At 34.4% G+C, this 14,226-nt stretch overlaps 1 protein-coding gene across 6 annotated transcripts in view; it reads left to right on the top strand.

The window, feature by feature from the left end:
- LOC137253331 (uncharacterized) overlaps nt 1-14,226 on the top strand; it is a 299,686-nt gene that overhangs the window by 46,713 nt on the left and 238,747 nt on the right. For 4 of the 6 annotated variants that reach the window (XR_010953770.1, XM_067790068.1, XM_067790067.1 and 1 more), the window contains one exon: nt 965-1,095. The exons of the other annotated variants lie outside the window; for them this stretch is intronic. The gene's annotated coding sequence lies outside the window, so the exon portion shown is untranslated. The remainder of the gene's footprint in view (nt 1-964; nt 1,096-14,226) is intronic. 6 annotated transcript variants of the gene reach the window in all.

Here is a 14,226-nt window from a genome sequence, read left to right as displayed (position 1 = left end):
CTGACTCCCTTCCTATCCAACTGTCTCTCCTCTGTCTCACACTCTTCTTTATCTTTTATTTCTTCTCCCCTCTGCATTTCTTGTTTACCGCCAAGGGCTCATTCAATCTCCTTATCTCTTTCATTATTTCGTAAATTATTCCATTTTTCTCTGACTCTTCCTGTTCGTATCTAAGCCTGATTCTCTCTAATATATACTCTTATGTTATTCTTACGTACCTGTTAATATCTTTTTCTTTTTTTTTCTCAAATTATAACCCTTATTCTTTCTTTTACTCTCACTCTCACTTTTTCTCTTGTTCCATTTACTTTTCCGGCTTCACTCCAACTTCCTCTACAACTACCCTTCTCCATTTCCTCTTTTTGATTTTCCTTTCTTTCTATTTCCCTCTTCCAAAGTGGTGCTATATCAAGCTTGGCTTTTTTGGCACATTGCATTAGTAAAGTAGTGAAAAAGTAGTAAAATAGTACAAAAAATGTTCCCTATCTACTACTATAAAATTTATAACCTCATTATGAGGGCAGTTAATTTTTGTTTTTGTACTACTGGCTGCAGCTGTCTGGATTTGTAGCATCATGGTTCTACTATCTTGAATGGACCCAGCAGATTATACCGAGCCGTTGATGATTTGCCGGACTTAGCGTCACATGTCAGGATTATGTCGAATAGTCAAGGTTTGGCCGGAACTGGGTTATGATAGGTCAGGATTTTCGTGGTGTCAGAATTATGTATTTCAGGATTATATTTTAAATAATCATGTAAGCGAGTGTGCCGTTGATTAAGTATTCGGCTAACTCAATTAATCGTATAATGGCAGAGCCATTCCAACAACTTTATTATGACAACTCAAACAATTAAATGTCATTATCTCATATTTTCAATCATTAATTTAATGTTTGGGTAATTTTTATGATCATTTATTTTTATATTTAATTAGCATATCTTTACTTCATTTTATTTTTAGATTACATCAGATGTTAGAGACACATTCGTCAACTTTGTAAATATAAACAGTTAAATGTTAAATGGCAATGAGTCATGCTTTTATGACATTCATCAGCGCAAAAATGAATAATGTCTGCAATTAAACAAAAGGTATGATTGTAATGCAGAGATGTAAATAAAGATTATTTAAGGTATAGGAGCAATTATAAAAAAGCAGTAGAAATTTTTATCAAATTTCGTCAATTAATTTCTTTTTTATTTGCGACAATTTAAGAAAAAAATTTCCATGAATTTTTTAATTAGAACTGTGCAAATCAATCTCAAAAATGTTTTCGGGAAATTTCGAGAATTCAAAAAAAAAAATAAAAAATTTACGAAAATTTCGAAATTGTTGTTTAAAAGTTTCTGAATTTTTTTAGTATGTAGTCATGTAATAGAATAACAATTTTTTTAGTTCCGATAATTTATGAAAAAATTTTGATAAATTTTGTAACTGACACTATGCAAACTAGTATCCGAAACGTTTTCAAAAAATTTCGAAAATTTGAGCAAAATTTACTAAAATTTCGAATTTCTTAATTGTGGTATTTTTTGAGTATGCAATTTAGTAGCCCAAACACTTTTAGTACATGTTATAGATAGCGAAGCGAAATGTCCCGTATTGGCCGGGACATCCCGTATTTTTCAAAAATTTTAAAGTGTCCCGCCGGGAAATGGTATGCCCCGGCATTTTCACAATATCAAAATTAATAAATTATATCCTGCTACGAAACATGCCCATATTTGCGGCTTCGATTGTATTCAGGTCATTAGTATATTGCACGCAACTCTGTAAAGAAGAAAAATTCATCCCTACTGTGGTTCTGAATATTCCTCGTGTTGCAATGGCACATGAACCAGATACGGATAGAGATTTAGCATGCAAATGCAACAACAATGTGAATCTCTATCCGTATGTGGTTCATGTACCATTGGAACACGAGGATTGTCAATGTTTGACATTTCGCAGACCTAAATATTCATTTTGTATGGGGAAGTGTTGTGTTTTAAAATAACGTTTGAAAAATGAATCCATAGAATATTGAATTCGCATTAAACACAGTAAACATATTAATTGTTAGCCTATTTCATAAAAATATTTGTAATAAATAAATGAGTTTAAAAAGTTTCATTCTATCTACAAATTATTTCGCCGAAATGAGCAATGAGGTGTTTCTTATTTTTTAAATATCCCGGGAAATTTTTAAAAATCTCGGGAATTTGGCTCAAATTTGAGGTTTGTCCCGGGTCGCTTTATAGTTTCTTCGACACGAAGTGGGGATAAGTTTATTTTTTATGTGGAAAAAAACTGTCGAAAATCAAAGCGAACTTTGAGATACCCATAACTTGTACTTTGTTACATTAAAAATGAATTTGTATAAAAAACTGCATGTCGAAAAAAAAACAAGGAAGCTCGGAATGAGAAGTTCGATACTTTCGCATAATTTTATCGAGTGTTCGAGTTTTTCCGAAAACGGTTTTTGAGATTGCTTCTAATATACTCCAAAACTGCATGAACAGAAAAATTCAGAAAACTTTAAATAAATGTTCCAAAATTTCGTCAAGGTTTTTCTTCGCATTTTTGAACTTTTCCGAAAAGTTGTTTGATATTCGTTGAAACAGGCTACACAATTGCATACTGCAAAAAAATCTGAAAATTATCAATACCAGTTTCGAATTTTTCGCAAATATTTGTCGAGTTTTCGAATTTTTTTAACTTCTTAATACTCCAAAAAACAAAATAAAATTTTTCAAATTTAGAAAAATTAAAAAATAACAATAATTATCATTAGAATAAAAACAAAAACAATTGTTAATAAACCATGAGCACTTGGGAATGTCAAACAAAGTAGTTGACAATAAACAAAAATCCAGCATTATCAGTGATATGCACCAGATGGCGCAACACTGAATAAATAGAGTTGGTAAAAAGGAATAGAAGTAGCAAATTTGCCAGTCAAACAAACCACCGATGTATAGCTAAATGGTTAGCGCAGCATGCCTAAAGCGTACTGATGATGAAGGCTTAGCACCCTTCGAAATGGATCTATCTGCGCAGCTATGGCAGGTTGTCTCAAAAATTTTCTACTTACTATTCCAAAAACAAAATACAATTTTTCAAATTTAGAAAAATAAAAAAAAAAAATAAGAATAATTATCATTAGAAAAAAATTATTGTTCTGGCCTTGAGCTCGAATCGAACCTTGAATTATTTTACAGTACTTTAAATTAAATGTTCAAAATATTCGTAAAAACTTAGTGAATTTTCGTTTTTTTTTAGAAAACGTTTTCGAGTTTGGGTTGAAAAAATTTAAGCCACTATAAATAAAAATTTCGAAATATACGTAAATATTTCTTGAAATATGCGAAAAAGTTTCTCGATCTTTCGAATTTTATTTAAAACGGTTTTTTTAAGATAAATTCTTAACTCTTTCGATTCAATTCGAATTGCATACTGAAAAAAATTCAGAAAGCTCTAAATAAAAAGTTGGAAATTTTTGCAATATTTTCGAATTTTTTCGAAAACGGTTTTAAGATTAGCTTGAAAATATTAGAAAAAAACATCAAAAAAACTATAGACAAAAAGTTCGAAAATTTTGTGAAAAATTATTGAGTTTCCGAATTTTTTGTAAAATATTTGTGGGATTGGTTTGAAAAAATTCAAATTATTAAATTTTCGAATTTCCTTGTAAAGGTTTTCAAGATTGCATACAGAATAAAAATCTAGAAAGCTCTTTAAAACTGGCTTGAAAAACTTGCAGAAGTCTTTATTCCTGAATATTTCTTGAATTTTCGAACTTTCTACAAAACGTTTTTAAGATTGGTTTGAAATACGTTTAATTAATTCAAATACCTATATAAAATGTTTGAAATATTCATAAGTTCATCTCTATTTTTCGAAAACCTTTATACATTGTGTTAAAAAATTTGATAAAGCTTCAAAAAACTATAAACAAAAATTTTGAAATATTCGTGCAAGTTACTTGAATTTTCGAATTCTTTTGAGATTGACCTAAAACGTTTTAAAAAAATTTCAAAAGACTATAAATAATAAATTGAAATATTCGTAAAATCTTCTTGAATTTTGGAATTTTTTTCGAAGTCGTTCTTGAGATTTGCTTGAATAAAAATTTACAGGACTATAAAAACAAAGTTCGAAATATTAGTAAAAAGTTTCTTGAATTTCCGAACTTGCTCTAAAACGTTTTTGAGATTGGCTTGATCATTTGTTTTTTTTTTTTTTGAAAAAATTCAAAGGACTACAAATAAAACGGTTTTCTGAGATTGGATGGCATAGTTTCAGTTACAAAATTGATAGTAGTTTTTCGTAAACTAAAAAAAGGAAGTTAGTAGACGAAATTTTAGTGTTCGTTCCGGTAAGTGTGGTTAGATTGAGTTGGGTTAGGTTAATCGGTAGTTTTCCACTACTTTAATACTGAATATTATGTCGAGTTTACATCACAAAAATGCTTAGGTCTCTAAAGAGAGTGGACAAATACTGTCAGAATCACATGCTTATAAGTTAGGCTTCGTCAGTATCAGCAGACGTAGAAAGTGCCAAATGCAGGCAGCAATGATGCGCATGCCAGGTCAAGATTTCAGCTATTAGGGGCAGCAGAATAGCCAGATCTCGTGGCAGCAATTAAGCAGAAAATTTCTAGCATTTGTCAAGAGGACATAATTATTCTATAACATAAATCCTGGGACCTGATTGGAGTTCTTCCGTTTGGTCGTTGAATAAATTCTGGTAAAACTATGGCCACACTCAGTTTACATGAGGTCTTTATTTAAAGGCAGTTCAAATAAACCTAACTTGGTACGAGAGAAAGGATGCAATTATCCATTCCTGGGATGCTTTGCATAAATGAACATTTTTCCTGGAGAGTTTTCTGATAAAAGCGAAATTTACATAAAAAATTCAAATATCAAAAATTCATCCGATAAAAATGCAAGAATTTCTGAAAATAGTAAAGAAGTGATGTATATAGTTCATATTAAGAATGCCTCTTCCAACTAAAAACCTTTTAAAAGATCAAGGTTCACTACCATCAATATGCAAAATAATGGGAAAGCATACTTTATTAAAAAGCTTTTGACAACAATTTGAAAATTCCACTGCATCGACGACAACTTAGAGTGCACTAATAAAAACGTTCAGTTAATAAAAAAATAAAAAAAAAAACTATTCCCAAAGCTATTTAAAAAACCATTCTATAAGCATAGATATTTCGATTTTAAGTATGTATTAAATTTTTTGTACTCTAAAACAAATAAAAACTTCAAAATCTCAACCGACACGCTTCATCTCAAATTTTATGATCTTTTAATTCAGACATCAATTTAGAGCAAAACTTGCTTGACATAAAGTAATAAATGTTGACGCCCTCACAAATGGCTTCATTGGTGGTATTAAACACCATGAATATAAATTTACAACTCATTCTTACATACTTACATACATATGTACGTTATTTATGGCCTATTACATGTATATGTTATGCGACGACGCGCACAGAATACTCACAAAAGTGTTTGGCCGGCAAGCCCTTTTAAGTATTTTATGCTTCGAAAAACATAAAAACATTAATGTGGCCCCCACCATTACACCATTTATACTTTTTATTATCATAGAAATGTTTTGTTAGTCATATGCTTGTACCACTGTCCATCTAAGTCATTTGTAATCATAAAATAATTATGTTAATTTCAAGTTTCATATTTACATATTAAAAGATGTCATACTCTACATATAATCACTGTTACTTTATTTAAGGGACACGAAATACTCGTTCCAGAATAATTACGGAACAACAAAGGCTAATCTGAATTAGAGGGCAGTTGTGTAACGCATACCACGAGTCATTTTTTTCTCGTGTGCACCAATATTCGTGCAGCGTGTCACAGTGGTCAATGTGAATGTGAGTAGCTGTAAGGTGACATAGAATAGCATCTTTTGTTCTTGTTGTAGTAAAAAGAACGTAACTGATTCCGTACTTAAATCCAATACTTTCCAGTTACAGCACCTTTCGTTACTAGCTTCATTGTCGGGAGATTGCCTTTTTTTGACCCAAACGAGCTTTTACGAAGTATTTTCTTACTTAACTGGCCACTAAGAAAGGTGTAGCCAACTTGGTCAAGTGGATAGTTTGCCCACAAAACACATAAAGGGTCTAAGGTTATAATCTATGAAATAAATTAAATCAAAATTTTCAGAATTGAAAAAAAGAAACCGGAATCGTCTCCGGAACAAAAACGAAAGTGTAACAAAAGCGTAACTGGAACAAAGGCGTAACTGGAACGAAACAGGAATTTAAAAACCCCATAACTAGAACACAAATTACCGTACTTACATTAAACGTAACGTAACGGAAACTAAAAGACAGAAACCAAAGCTCCAACCGACTTCGCAATTAAAGCTGGAATAAGTAGAAAAGTTGTGACTGCCTCTCATGGTAACCAACAACTAAACAGAACAGGAATCAAAACTGCAATAGAACTCGGAACTTTCATAGAACGGGAACCAGAACTGAAACATAAACGAAAACTTAAACAGGAACCGGCAACGAAATAGAAATAGAAATCAAAACTAGAACAGAAACCGTAACTTTCACAGAAATTGAAACTAAAACAGGTAAAGGAATTGAAACAGATCCCACAACTAGAACAAAAATCGCAACTATAAGAGAAATTGGAGCTGAAATAGGACCATGAATTGAAATATAAACCAAAATTAAACAGAAATCAAAACGAAAGCAGAAACCGGAACTGAAACTGAAACTTAGATCGGCATCGCAACACAAGAGTGAACTATAATAGAAATCGGAATAGAAGCAGAAACTTGAACTGGAGTAGAAATCAGAATCGAAATAAAAACAATAACCGGAACTAAAACAGAAACAGAGCTAAAACAGATGTTGGAACTTAAGAAAAAACCGAAACTGAAACAGAAATCGGAGCTGAAACAGAACCGAGTACTGAAATCGAAACTAAAACAGAAAGCTGGATCAAAACGGAATTTGGAACTGAAAAGGAAACCGGAACTGGAAAGAAAACAGAACAGAATCTGAAAATGCAAAAAAAAAATGGAACCGAAACAAAAATCGGATCCACGACAAAAATCGGAATCAAACCACAACACACACCAGAATTGATTTTAGAGCAGGTATTGGAGTTAAAACTCAAGCAGACACTGAAAGAAACCTTGAAACAAATACCGAAGCCTAATTTGTAATGTGACGGCAACAACAGCAATCAAAATTGAAACTGCATTGGAGGCTGGAGCAAAACTGAAAAGGCGGAAGAATACTGGTTGTTTAATTGCGTCGTTATCGAAATCATAACAGGAAGCGAAACTAAAGTTATAACAGAAACATGAACTGAAATCGGAATTGAAACTTAAATGAAAGCTGAAGCAATGGCAGAAATGAAACAGAAGCATGAAACCATGCCGAAACTGGGAGTAACATTAGAACATAGACCACACTGAAATCAGCACCTTAAAGAGCGTATAGAGGAAAGCCGAACTATGAACCGAAACTGCAAATGCGACCAAAAGTCGGACAGAAAAAAGAGAAAAATCTGAACTGAAACTGGAACAAAGACCAGAACCAGCGCTTACGCTTTAACAAAAAGAGAAATCGGACAAAAAACCGAAACCAAAAATCAAATCAAAACGAAGAATGATACAAAAACCAGAAAAGTAAATGGCATCTGTACCGTACGTACCATATGTAAAACTCTAATAGGAAGAACGGAATTGAAACTTGGACCTAAATTAGAATTAAAACAGAGAAGAAAAAAGGAATTGAGACCATAATTGAAAAAGAGAGAGAAAAAATAAAAGAAAAGAAGAAAATTCGATACAAAATTTTCAGGACGAGTGCGTCCCTGTGGATTAGAAACCCCTTTAAAAATTTTTGGAACATTTTTGTAAAAAATAGTGAAGCATCTTCAATATGGGTACCAAATATTTAGTATAGTAAAACTATCGATACTTAAACAAAAAAAAAAAAAAACCACAAACCGTTATAGCAAAGTCCATTAAAAAGCGATTCTTGTTTGAAATAGAAAAATGTTGTGTAAAAATACCAAACAATATGGTTAAGCGACTTAATTAAATTCGCGTAAATTTCAATTACTACAAAAAACACAAAAACAGCTACAACAACAATAAAATTGCAAAATTACCGACAAGGTTTATGTGCCAAGCTTGTAGTGAGTTTTATTCTTATTTTTTTAATTGTTATTTAAGTTTTTTTGCTTCAAATAACGCTGCCTGATAAGGTCGTTTTTGTATTTATTTTTCGTTTTGAACGTATTTCTACATATATATATATATGTCATACACAGTTATGCTATATACAGTTGCGAACACGAATATAGCAGTGGTAATTTTCATAATTTTTCGTCTGTTAAACTCTTCTTTTTATACTCAGCTGAGCAGAGCTCACAGAGTATAATAATTTTGTTCGCATAACGGTAATCCGTAACGGCATAAACTAATTAAGATAGATATAGACTTTTATATATCAAAATGATCTGGGCGAAAAAAGAAATTCATTTAGCCATGTCCGTCAGTCCGTCCGTCCGTCCGTCTGTCCGTAAACACGATAACTTGAGTAAATTTTGAGTTATCTTAATGAAATTGGGTACGTAAGTTCCTGGGCACTCATCTCAGATCGCTCTTTAAAATGAACGAAATCGGACCATAACCACGCCCACTTTTTCGATATCGAAAATTTCGAAAAACGGAAGAAGTGCGATAATTCATTACCAAAGACGGGTAAAGCGATGAAACTTGGTAGGTGGGTTGACTTATAACGTAAAATAGAAAACTAGTAAAATTTCGGACAACGGGCGTGGCACCGCCCACTTTTAAAAGAAGGTAATTTAAAAGTTTGGCAAGCTATAATTTGGCAGTCGTTGAAGACATCATGATGAAATTTGGCAGGAACGTTACTCCTATTACTATATATATGCTAAATAAAAATTAGCAAAATCGGATGATGGGCACGCCCACTTAAAAAAAAATGTTTAAGTCAAATTTTAACAAAAAATTGAATATCTTTACTGTATATAAGTAAATTATGTCAACATTCAACTCCAGTAATGGTAGGGTGCAACAAAATACAAAAATAGAAGAAAATTTCAAAATGGGCGTGGCTCCGCCCTTTTTCATTTAATTTGTTTAGAATACTTTTAATGCCATAAGTCGAAAAAAAATTTTCCAATCCTTGTGAAATTTGGTAAGGGCATAGCTTCTATGACGATAACTGTTTTCTGTGAAGTTACGCCCAGTTTTTATACACAGTCGACCGTCTGTCCTTCCGCTCGGCCGCTAACACGATAACTTGAGCAAAAATAGATATATCTTTACTAAACTTAGTTCACCTACTTATCTGAACCCACTTTATCTTGGTATCAAAAATGGGCGAAATCCGACTTTGACCACGCCCTATTTTTCGATATCGAAAATTTCGAAAAATGAAAAAAATTCCATAATTCTATACCAAATACGAAAAAAGGGATGAAACGTGGTGATTGCATTGGTTTTTTGACGCAAGATATAACTTTAGAAAAAACTTTGTAAACTTTGTACCATATTAATTAGAATAAAGTGAAAAAGTTCTGCAGGGCGAAATCAAAAGCCCTTGGAATCATGCCAGGAACACTGTTCGTGGTATTACATATATAAATAAATTAGCGGTACCCAACATATGATGATCTGGGTCACCCTGGTCCACATTTTGGTCGATATCTCGAAAGCGCCTTCACATATACAACTAAGGGCCACTCGCTTCAAAAACCCTCATTAATACCTTTATTTTGATACCCATATCGTACAAACAAATTCTAGAGTCCCCCTGGTTCACCTTTATGGCGATATCTCGAAAAAGCCGCCCACCTATAGAAGTAAGGCCCACTCCCTTTTAAAATACTCATTAACACCTTCCATTTGAAACCTTTGTCATACAAACGCATTCCAGGGTTACCCTATGTTCATTTTCCAACATGGTGATTTTCCCTTATTTTGTCTCTAAAGCGCTAAGCTGAGTATGTAATGTTCGGTTACACCCGAACTTAGCCTTCCTTACTTGTTTTATTTTCGTTAATTTACGATTAAACTTAGTCGAAGTTTGTTACATAAATTATGCAAACATATACGTTTTCAAAAATTGTTTCGAGCGACTCCAGATTTTCGAGAAATCTTACGAAAGTTGCGAGCCTTTTATTTAGAATAGCAGATTTTTTTTAATATGCAGTTTTATAGCCCAATCAATTTTAAACCAACAAAGTTTAGGTTATATTTTTTTCCAAATTCGCATTAATGTTTGACCATTTGGGAGAAGTCAAAGGGAAACAAGAGTTGCATTTGATCCATCAATCAGTAAAGGCGTGGACAAGAGTGCGGGGCTGCAAAATGTCTAAGATCATGTACAAAGCCTACGATATATGACTTACAAATTAGCTCATATCTCTGATCAGGGAGGACTTAAGGCTTACGATGGGCGTACTGACTGGACACTGCCTTGTGGCATTACATGCTTGTAGGTAAGGCCTCGTCAGTCACAAGAAGAGTTACAGGAAGTGCGAGCTGCAGGAAGAACAGTTGGCACGTTCTGTGTTCATGTCCTGTGATCGGCCGGACAAGACTCCAAATATTAGGGGCAGGAGAGTCTCCAGATCTCGTAGCAGCAATTAAGCTAGGTCCTAGAAAACTTTTAGTATTTGCCAAGAGGACGGAGTTTTTCTATAGCGTAAGTCCTGGCCTCTGATTGGGGTTCTTACGTTTGGGCGTCAAACAAGTACTGGTAACACTATGATCACATTCAGTCTATGGTAGGTTTTTATTGACCGACTAGTTCAACCTAACCTCACTTTGGATAGCTTCAGTTACAAAATTCATGGAAATGTTTTTTGAAATTAACGAAAGTAAAAAAAAACCTAAGCTGACGAAGTTTGCTAAAAATTGCCATTGCTATGTTTGTGTTCGCAACTGTATATATGTATATGAATGTGTGCTTAAGCGATCAATTATTGAAACACGCTTACTAATTGGCAAGCGGGAACGTATGTTTTCCAATCAACAGTACAAAACGTTATCTCTTTTCCCCCTCTCGACGAATATAACAACGCTTTACAACAGCTGTTTCTTAAATAATACAAAAAAAAAAAGGGCGCTGGTCGCTCCGTCTCCCAGCCAAGGAAGGTTTCAACGCATGTTCAAATTAGAAGAACTTTAAGTAGAAAAAAATTAGCTAGAATCTACCTAAAAATGTTAGAACAGATGTTTTGAGAATTACCTTTATTTAAGGTCTGTTGTCCGCAGATCGACTGCAGAAGACAGGGGAAAAACAAGGCCCTCAAGCGCTCAATCCTACTGGGAAGCAGAAAAAGCTGACTAAACAAAATGAAATACAAAGAATTTTTTTTAATAAACTGTCGCAAATATTTAAGTTTAAAATAAAACTCAATTTTCTCACACACAAGCAAAATTTTGTTAACTTATTATGAAATATTAGTCCGCGTTAATCTGCTGACAAAAAGTCTAGAACAGTTCGAACAAACTTTGCATATAAAATCGCACTAGCGAAGTTTGATAAAGAGGGAACAGCGAAAAAAATTATGAGGAGTGGAAATAAAATGGTGAAAAGAAAACAAAAAAAGGAACCAAAATTTCAATTAAAAAAAGAACTGTCGCAAGGTTAAAGCAAAACAAATTTATGCAAAAATTGTTGTTATTTAATTATTGCTTTTTAAAATTTAATTTATATTTTTTAATAACAGAAATAGAAATGCAAAGAACCTTAATATATGCCAATGAAATGACACTGTGACCGAGCTTGTTAAACGATTCCAATAAAAACTTGCAAAAAAAGCTTGGATGTGTGTTTGGGTCGGCTATACATTGAGGGACCGATTGGTTTTATTCGTAAACCAAAGGTGTTTGACCTTTGAAATTTTGCACATAGGTTCTCAGGGAGGTCCCCAACGAGAATAAGTTAGTAATTTTTAAGTTTTATTAACAACTAGAAGACCCGGCAGACATTGTCCTGCCATAAATTTGGCCTATCTGCATACATTTTAATAAGCTTTTTCCGTCTGACTCTGCCCTCCCCCCCCCCCCCCCCCCCTCTTCACTTTTTCCTAAACCTTTCATTCATTCCTCCCTCCGTCTTTTTCGCTTCATCCATCTCCATCTTCGTCTCATTCTATCTCTTTCTCTATCTCCTTCTCCTCTCTTTTCTCTTCTCTCAATTTCCCTCATTCTTCTGCATCCCTTATTGCCTGTCCCAGAGGGTGGTGTGTATTTTATTCCAGTCCCAGTCCCAGTCCCACTCCGAGTCTCAGTCCCAGTCCTAGTCCTAATCCCAGTCCCAGTCCGTCTCTGGATAATATACTACTCTGTACTAAAGCACTCATCAACAGCTTTCATTTGATATCCAAATTGTATAAACACTGTCTAGGCATTCACTGGCCCACGTTTTGGCCTATATCTAGAGATCCTAGTCACCCAGGGATATAAAAATTACCCTCTACTAAAGCACTCATCAACAGCTTTCATATTTTATCCATATTCTATAAACACATTCTAGGGGTACTCGGGTCCACGTTTCGGCCTATATCTCGAGACCCTTTACGTCGATCGCAACCAAACCTATGTAATAGCCACGTGAGGTTTACGCAACTTGTGTGAAAGTTTGAACAAAATCGACCGACGCATCTCTTCAAACACCGGCGACCAACTAACACATATTTTAGCCTTTCTTTTTGTATATAAAGATTTTTATTTTTCACACTTCACTATAATATTAAAACGAAATGCAGATTTTCGTTGCTTTTGAAATTCGGCTTAAAAATGGCACATCGAACAACTAAAGACTCTCCTGAATTAAAAAAAATGTCATAGTACCTCTAAATCGCGAGCACCCGGGGAGGTCACCACACCCCTCCCACCGCTCCCAACCTCCTCCCCTCGTCCCTTAATGTATAGTATACCCGTGTGTTTTTCCTCATAATAACGAATATAGGAAATGTTTCAGGAACTATGATTTGAAGGTATGCACCTGGCCTATCCAAACTTTTCCAAAGAGAAAGTTTCCGGTTTTCGTTTTGTTGACGTTTCTGTGAATGCAATGGCTGACATTTCTGCCTCTGGAACAGATTATAGCCTTACCACAACCAGAAACGCTGCTATGGTGGACGGTTTTTTTTTATCTCCACATTCAATATTAGACTGCCTTGTCGGGGAAGTGGTCGTACAATAAGGTGAACTCAAAAACTGCTACACTAAGGAATACTGACAACGAAAAGGCGAATGCGTTGCATGTCGTGGCAAAGAAAATCGCTATCAGCGTGAGCTCAGTCAGTGAGCTCAGCAATGGAGCGGTTTGTTAATCCGAACAAAGCACAAAATTTAAGGGGTTAAGGAGATCACTCTCACAAACTCGAATGGATTAAGAATGCAGTGGTGGAACCAACTAACTGCGAAAGCGAGAGTTTTGCAAGGATAAAAACTTTGCAATGAGCGATTCTCAACCACATTGAGGAGGAAATAGCCATACGAGGAAAGAGGCAGTTATTGGCTGAACCCGACGAGGCTAACTTTAAGAGGCAGAAGGGGAGGATAAATGAAATAGTTCCAGAAAAGGAGGCAAACTTGCCGGAATGACAGGAGCCACACCTGAAAATCTGCAAAACAGAGCGAAGTTTTTGAGTGCTGAAAAGCCGGGTACATCAAAGCTGCATTGCAGAAATAATGGGAATAGTGGCATATAAAATAAACACGAAAAAGCTTGTTAGCTAAAGAGATGCAATCAGACTCCAGATTACGCCGTGATACTAAAGGGAGCTAACGTTGTGACTCAGAGACTTCACCGATAAGAATTTTTATAAACAAAGTTGCGAAGCAGTCCATGACAGTGGCACTAATAGATTGCAGCTACCACAATGGGCACATATACATCATACTCAAAATCCTGTATGACAGCTGGATGGTTCTTGATATATTGGCCTTGAAGAGTAAACTGAAAGTAGTAATGGTGAGAAGAAACTACGCCGCCAAGAAGTCTACTTTTTAACATAAATTATATATGAGTTGACCGAAGGTCGCTAAGGCTCTTTGGAAGAATGACTAAAGCAGTAAAGGTGAGGTATGCCTTGACAACAAAATCATGCTTGGCTTTTTTAATATCAAGGATGGCAGGAAGTTTTCGTTGGCTCTGTAGTCGGAATATTTAG

The sequence above is a fragment of the Eurosta solidaginis genome, chromosome 5, assembly GCF_040869045.1.
Source record: "Eurosta solidaginis isolate ZX-2024a chromosome 5, ASM4086904v1, whole genome shotgun sequence".
Classification (NCBI taxonomy): Eukaryota; Metazoa; Arthropoda; class Insecta; order Diptera; family Tephritidae; genus Eurosta; species Eurosta solidaginis.
Note: the sequence above shows the minus strand (reverse complement) of the source record. Positions and strands in the feature narration are given on the sequence as shown.